This window comes from Ceratotherium simum, chromosome 33 (assembly GCF_057802395.1).
Source record: "Ceratotherium simum simum isolate JZ-2026a chromosome 33, ASM5780239v1, whole genome shotgun sequence".
Lineage (NCBI taxonomy): Eukaryota > Metazoa > Chordata > Mammalia > Perissodactyla > Rhinocerotidae > Ceratotherium > Ceratotherium simum.
This window is the reverse complement of record NC_141932.1, coordinates 5,796,835-5,805,109: the sequence shown is the minus strand read 5'-3', so window position 1 is coordinate 5,805,109 and position 8,275 is coordinate 5,796,835. Positions and strand designations below refer to the sequence as shown.

Below are 8,275 nucleotides of genomic sequence, written 5' to 3'. Positions count from 1 at the left end.
CTGGAGAGATGGGGATGGATGCTATTGCAAGAAAAAGGAGAGGTCCATGAAGTGGGCTATAACAGAAAGAAAACCCACTCTCTGGAGCCAGGAGAGGAGTGATGTTTCCTTCCCTTATTTCACTGTATTTCTCCTTTGTGCTCATTGTCACGATGACCTCAACCTGCACTGTACAGTTAGATGTTGAGCATGTGTCTCTGCTGATCTGAGCTCTGCAGGGCAGCAGGATCCTTCATCTTCCCTGAAGCATCTCCAGGGCCTGCATGTCCACTGTCCACGGTGAGGACCCCACAGGGATGTGCTCATGGATGGGCTGAGGATGAAGGAGACCCCATGGGGGAGGCTCTGAGAGGAAAGGACGTGCCCTGGGTCACCCTCATCTGGAAGGGGCTTCTCAGGAAGACATCACTTCTATTTGCTCATCCAAGCTGGAAACAAGAGCCAGACCCTGTGGAGAGGCAGTTTCCCTTCCTGTGGGGCTACTGATGTGATAACCCCTTGATGAGACAACCAGTCTCCAGGTGGCCACACCCTTTGCCTCTGTCTGTCCTGCTGGGCACCGTGGTCTCCTCCATCTGCACAGCCGGGGATACAAGGAAGAGATGACATGACCCCCACCCTCCTGGCCCTGCTCTGCCTCAGTGAGATTTGAGGAGGAAGAGGGGAAGCCCTAGGCTGGGAGGGACCACACCCCACAGCCAGGCCCCAGTCTGTCAGGAGACCCCAGGACTCAGGAGGGTCGTGAAGAAGAGAGGTTATGCTTCGACTTCATGGGTAAGTCTCATGGGGAGCTCTCTTCTGGGACTGAGTGTGGGCCTGAGATTCCCCGTGCAGGCAGGTGAGTCTGTTCCCACATATCCCAGGTCCCACCTCCTCACTGGGGACAATGGGCCTCCTCCAGGCAGCTTGGGACAGAGAACAGCAGTCCTGGGCTGAGGGATGGGGAGCTGGGAGTAGAGAATGTCTTGTGACCCAGCGTCTGACTTCCTACCAGGGACACTCCCCAAACCCACCGTCTGTGTTGAGCCAGGCTCTGTGATTGCTGGGAGGAGGCCTGGGACCATCTTGTGTCAGGGGACCCTGGAGGCCCAAGAGTACCATCTGGATAAAGTGGGAAGCCCATCGTCCTGGCAAAGACAGAACCACTGGGCCTGAGGACAAGGCCAGGTTCTCCACCCCACATACAGGAGACATCTATGCAGGGACATATCACTGTTACTATCAAAGATCCACATATTGATCAGAGCACAGTGACCCCCTGGAGCTGGTGGTGACAGGTGAGAGGACACTCAGGGGTCCCAGCCTCAGGCTCTGCCTTCAGGAAGGGGGTCTGCTCTCAGGGGTGTGTCCCCTCTCACAGCCCAGCCCTGGGGGATTTGAGGGAGGTATGAGCCCCATTTAACAAGCTGCCTCCTCCTCTCCTAGGATTCTACAACAAACCCACCCTCTCACCCCTTCCAAGCCCTATGGTGACCTCAGGAGGAAATGTGACCCTCCAGTGTGGCTCATGGCAGGGATTTGGTAGGTTCTCCTGGATCCTGGACTCACAGCAACACTTCAACGGACATTTTCACACCCTGTTCCCTGTGGGCCCCTGACCCCCAGCCAAAGATGGACGTTCAGATTCTATGGCTGTTACAGGAACAAACCCCGGTAGTGGTCGAACCCCAGTGACACCCTCGAGATCTTGGTGTCCGGTGAGGAAGTCCCATCCTTGCTTCATAAGTATTTTGAGGCACCAGACAGGTTATTGGGGAGTTTGCTCCCAGGGAAGCCCCAGGGAGAGGCTGGGGTGAGGGGAACAGGGGGTTCCTGGGCCAGAGACACAGAGGGTGAGAGACAGTGAGACCTGGGGTCCAGGATGGAGAAGGAGGGTTATGGGAGGAATCAGCTCCTGCAATCCACTGGTGATTTTTCTCCCAGGTATGTCTGGGAAGCCCTCTTTCCAGACCCAGCACAGCCACGTTATTGCCTCTGGACAGAACCTGACCCTCCAGTGTCGCTCTGATGTCGGAAATGACAAATTCGCTCTCTCCAAAGAGGCGGGATGTGACATCCCCCAGGGCCTTGCCCGGTGGCGCCAGGCTGGGCTCTTTCAGGCCGACTTTCCCCTGGGCCCTGTGTGACCTTCCCACGGGAGCCAGTACAGATGCTATGGTGGGCACAAACTCTCCTCCAAGTTGTCATCACTCAGTGACACCCCGGACATCCTGGTGGCAGGTGAGGAGCTAGGGGTCAGTCAGCGACCTAAACGACACATAGGCCCAGCAGGGGGGGGGCCCAGGTGGTGATGCTAGGACAATGGGTTTGGGTTCCCAGGGAGGGAGAGATACAGAAAGAGAGTGGATGGAGGGGGAGACTCAGAGAAAACAAGACAGGCAGAGATGAGTGTCCTCAGAGAGAGGACTGGGGATTCTCAGTTCAGAACAAGATGGGCAGCAGCCCCTCACCCACCCTTCCTCTCTCTAGGACAGCTCCCTGACACACCCTCCCTCTCGGTGCAGCCAGGCCCCACGGTGGCCTCAGGAGAGAACGTGACCCTGCTGTGTCAGTCATGGAGCCTGAGGGACACTTTCCTTCTTTCTAAGGTGGGGTCAGCTGATCCCCTCCTGCGTCTTACGTCAAAGTACCGAGCTCAGGAGATCCAGGCCCAATTCTCCATGAGTCCTGTGACCTCAGCCCAAGGGAGGACCTACAGGTGCTATAGCTCACATGGCACCTCCCCCTACCTGTTGTCACACCCCAGTGACACCCTGGGGCTCGTGATCTCAGGTGAGAGCCCCTGACCCTGTCCTTTCTGAGTCAGTCAGCTCAGAGCTCTGTCCTCAGGAAATCTGAGACAGGAATAAACTAGAGTGAGGCTCCAGAGTGGAATATCTGCCCCTCAGAGCCCCACTCACCCCTGCCCACACCTTCTGTCACACTGGGGTCTAGAAGGTGCAGTTGAGGGTCTTGTGGGGCCACAGGGCAGATGTAGGAGAAGGTTTGAGTGAGGTGGGGACTTCAGGGTCAGCCCAGCCCCTCACCCACAGAGCCCATCTCAACACCTGGTGAGTCACTGAGGCCCCTTTTATCAGAGGGAGCACAGACCACCTAGGGCAGGTCTGAGAGTCTCACAGAGGATCTAACACCCCTCAGAATCACAGGGACAGGCTCATCTCCCGGGGGAGCTGGGAGTTGGGCAGAGATGCCCGGGAGACCTCAGGGCTCCAGATCTCTGAGGCTGGGTGGACTTAGGGTGGGGTGGTCATGGCAGAGGGATATGTTGGGAACATGCCTTGGGCAGGAGCACCCGAGTTGAAGTGGGGAGAAGCAGCCCACCCCTCACCTCCAACCTGATCCCCAGGAGCCTCTGAGGATCGACTCACCCCTACGGAGTCAGGTGTGTGGAGGGGTAATTGAGGGTCTCTGTTGGGGGGTGGTGGGTGAGCCTTGGAGGGCAGGGACTGAGTTATGTCATTGGGATTCTCTGACTGGGACTCACCTTCCCTCTCTGGGCCTCAGTTTCTCCCAGTGGAAAGGAGAGAATTGTGGCCCAGAGCTTAGATTTCCTTTCAGTTCTGACTACGGCTCTGGCCTCCTGGTAGAGGAGGCCTCACAGGGAAGCCCCCAGGACATGATTTCATGGGGACCTGTCCCCTCTGCAGCAGTGATGGTGACATTGTACTGGGGAAGCAGAAGCAGGACAAGGGTCAGGAGCCTTCACCCTTTCCCTGCAGCTCAGGGCACTCAGCTAGAATGTTAAGAGCAAAAAGGCAGTCAGCTCCCCTGGTTCAGTTCCCAGTTTGGATGCTTCCAGGCTGGGCATCCTGGGGCACATGATTTACCTCTCTGAGCCTCATTTTCCTTGTCTGTGCAGTGGGTGGGTGGGCAGTGGCTATCTCACATTGCAGGATTGTTGCGAGGTTTACAGGAGATAAGTCCACAGACCCCAGCACATGCCTGGCACACAGTAGCTGCTCAATTAAATAGCATCATTGGCTCATTCATGACCTGTCTTGTGCCAAAGGTCTCAAATGGTACCTGAGCGCTGTGATCAGGGTCTCGGTGGCCTTCATCCTGCTGCTCTCCCTCCTCCTCCTCCGACAGCTGCACCAGAGCAAATGCGTGACTTTGGGTGTGTAGGCAATGGGGTGATGGGGGTGATATTACATGCAGCAAACTAGCAAGTTGTGCTAAGAGCACCACAAACGTGAGGAGGGTCCAGGTTTGACGAAATGTCCGGAATTTAGCAATCTGAACATCTAACCAGAGCTTCCTGTTGATATTCACAGACCTGTCTCCTTCTTGTCTTCAGGTCTCAGCTCCTCTGTCACCTCCCAAAAAGCATTCCATGTGCGCCTCAAGGTAAACCTGTCCTCTCTTCCACTGATCCTCTCTTATGTCACTGTTGTATTTCCTTCCTTGTACTTAATTGTGTTGTTTCTTAACTTCAAGTCTGTCCCCTCTGTCTTCTGGTGACTGTGAGCTCCACGGAGCAAGGGCTTTCTTTTTTCCTTTACCGTGTCTGACCCTTGGTAAGCTTTACAACGAGTGTTTGTTCACTAAGGGAATGAATCAGTGCCCTGTGATCCTGCGATGCTCTATTCATTTACTCCATCACTCAGCCGTACAGATGGCGCCTGCTCACCCAGGGGCTGCTACATGCCCGGCTATATTTTGGTGCGAGACATACAACAATCTCTGTCCTCAGTGAGTCCACTTTCCCCCTGGGGAGACAAGGATGACATAGACACAGACATATATACACAAAATCAGACAGCGCCAAGTGCTATGAATGAATAATAAACTAAATGAGGGGATGGAGTGTGTGTTAGTGAGAGCAGGATAGTTCAACAGAATAATCAAGACGGGATTCTCTGAGAAGGTAACACTTGAGCACAGACTTAACTGTAGTGTTGAGAAGATGCTATATTAATATTGAACAGAACAGCATTCTTGATGGAGGGGACATTGGGTGCAAAGCCTCAGAGGTGGGGACATGCTTACCTTGTTCCAGGAACAGCATGATGTCCAGTGTAGCTGGAGATGGAAGGACAAGGAAGAAGTGTTGGTCATGAGGGAGGAGAGCTTGGTGGAAACTTGATCATGCAGGTCCTAAGGCTCTGACAGAGCTTGTGAAAGTCCCTGGAAGGCTTTGTTCAGGGAGTGACATGATCTTATTGATAGTTTACAGTGGACAATCTGGTTTTGATGTGGGAAATGTAATGATATATGCAAGAGTGGAATCAACCTGCCCTCACTGTGTCTCTCTAGCAGACCACTGACGATGACAATCCTCAGGGTGTGACATATCCCCAAAGGAACCACTCAAGACTCAGACAGGGCGTATCTACACCCCTTCCCCCCGTCAGTGGAATTGCTGGACATGAAGAACAGAGAAGCAGAAGAGGACAGACAGATGGACAGTCAGGTGGGTCCTATCTTCTCCTGGCCCCAGGCTTCCCCCACTCCAACCACATACCTTTCTCCCACTCTCTCCCTGCTCCAGGCTGCTGCACCTGAAGCCCCCCAGGATGTGACCTACACCCAGAAGAACAGCTTGACCCTCAGAGAAGAGACAACATCCCCTTCCTCCAAGTCAGAGGAGCCCCCAGCAGAGCCCAGTGGTGCAATTCTCTCGCCATCCACTAGCGCAGGAAGGACCCAGACACCACCCTCCAGGAAGGGAGGTTGCAGGGACCCCAGACAGCCCAGGAGTTGACCCCAAAGGACACCTCCTAATGGCCCCCAGCCAGCCTGGACCCCTAACGTGGACAACCAGGAGCTTCTGGTACACTTTGGGAGTCACCTGATTCTGCAATCAAAGATAACTAATTTCCCCATATTTGGAAATAAAGCAGCAGACTTCTCAGTAATCCATGAGTGAAATGAGAAATCCAAAACAAAAGTGAGAGAATGTTTTAAATTGAATTCTGATGTAAATATTAGACATCAAACCTACGAAATGGGAAAAGTAAGAACCACAAATGAATATATTAGAAAAGAAAAGCCTTGAAAAATAAATGACCTAAGCTATTATACCAAGAATTTAGGAAAAAATATCAAATTATTCCAAATAATAATGAGAAAAGTAGCTACTAATGGGGACAAATGGAAATAGAGAAAAGTCAATAAAGCCAAAAAAATTATTCCTGAAAACATTAATCAGGCTTATAAATCCTAGTCTCAACACTCAAGGAAAAAAAAAGAGAAGGCACACATTACATTATCAGTACAGCATCACAGATCCTACAGACTTTAAATAGATAATAAACCACTATGAACAATTTGATGCCAATATATTAGAAAATGTAGATGAAATGGACAAAGTCATCAAAATACAATTTGCCAAAATGATGGACATAAAAACAAATAGGAAATCTAAATTGTCATATATAGTAAATATGTTGAATCTGTATTTAAAATTTTTCCCCAAAAGTGAACTCTGAGTCTGGAAAGATTCACTGGTGAATGCTTCTGAACATTTATGCATTTATGAAACACATACATACACACAGCTATACACACACATGGACACACACACACACACACACACATACATACGCATGTACTGAACTTAAATAGGCTTCCACTAAAAATAAGGAAGGAAGGACTATTCCTCCTGACACATTTTATCAGGCCACAAAAAAATTGATAGTAAAACCTGACAATGAGCTACAAAATGGGAAAATCACAGAAACCTCTCTCATAATATCATATGTGTAGATTCAACCAATTAAATAAAGGAAAAATGTGATAAGCACTGACTGGATGGGATAAAACTGTATTACTCACAGATCTCAAAACCGTGTGCATGGAAAACCCAAAACAGTATAAATATCTATTATTCTAACTTTAAAAGAATTGATCCAGTGTCACAGGATACATCATCAATATATAAAAATCAGTGGCATTTCAAACTTCCAGTTTTGGACCAAGAGGAAGTAGAGATTTGTCTCCCTAACATCCATAAGGCACAGTTAAACTCCTGGACCTTGTATATGCAGTGAACCTTAGAATACTCTGAAAAGTAGAGAGAAGGCAACAGATGGACTAAGACTGTTAGGACCCCAGGAGTGACACAGAGAACGTCAAAGGAGCCACATATGTGACCTGGACTGTACCCTCCACCTGGCAGTAATGAGTCAGTACCCCGGCCGTGTGTCAGAGAAGGCCTTTTGTAACAGAAGATTTAAATAAGATCCACACTCTCGCAACATGGTTTCCATAATGTTCAGTTCCTAACAGGAATCATGAAAATCTCACCTTGAGTGAGAAAAGACCATTGTCACCAGGTGCTGACACTGAGGACACAAAGCTTTGAGTTATCCGATAAGGATTGTGAAGCAGCCACAATAAAAATGCTTTGATGAGCAATTACACACATGCTTAAAATAAATCTTTAAAAAAGGGTGCAAGGAAAAAGAAGATACAAAAAATGTGGTAATGGAGATTTTAGATCTGAAAAATACAATAGTCAAAATAAAAATCCTCCTGAATGGGCTCAACAGCAGAATGGAGAGAACGGAGGAAATAATGACTGTGAAGACAGAACAATAGAAATTACTCAGAAATAATGACCGAGAAGACAGAGCAATAGAAATTACTCAATCTGAACAACAGGGAGCAAATGAACTGGAAAAGAAAATGAATGGGGCCACAGGACCTGTGGGATTCTAACAAGAGATCTCAGATCCATGTGATCCGAGTACTAGTAGCAGAGGAGAAAGAGGATGAGACTGAAAAACTGTTTAAGAGATAATAGCTGGATTTTCCCCAAACTTGGCAGAAATCATAAAGCTACATATTCATGAAACTGAGTGAACCCCAAACAGCAGAAGCCCACAGAAATCCATGCCAAGACGCATCATGACCCAACTAAGGGAAACAAAAGACAAGCTCCTTGAATGCAGTGAGAGAGAAATGCCACCTGCCCATAGAGGGAAACCACTCAGATGACAACAGGGTTCCCATCAGAAACCGTGAAGGCAGGAAGCAAGTGGAACAACACTTCAGGTGCAGAAAGAAAAGAACTGTTGATCCTGAATTCTACAGAAGGTGAAATTATCCTTCAGGAAGGAAGGGGAAATAAAAACACTCTCAGGTGAAGGAAGCTAAGAGGATTTTTCACAAGCAGGCCTCCCCTAAATGAATGGAAAAGGAAGTTCTTGACCCAGAAAGGAACTGATAAAGGGAGGAATCTTGGAACATGAGGAAGGAAGACAGAAGAATGGGAAGAAAACACGTGGACTCTGGGACAGTGCAGAGAACAGAGAGTCAGAACTGCCCAGTT

General features: G+C 49.5%; 1 pseudogene; it reads left to right on the top strand.

Moving 5' to 3' along the window:
- The first annotated feature begins 607 nt into the window (after positions 1–607).
- LOC101407446 (leukocyte immunoglobulin-like receptor subfamily A member 6) overlaps positions 608–8,275 on the top strand; it is a 30,077-nt pseudogene continuing 22,409 nt past the window's right edge.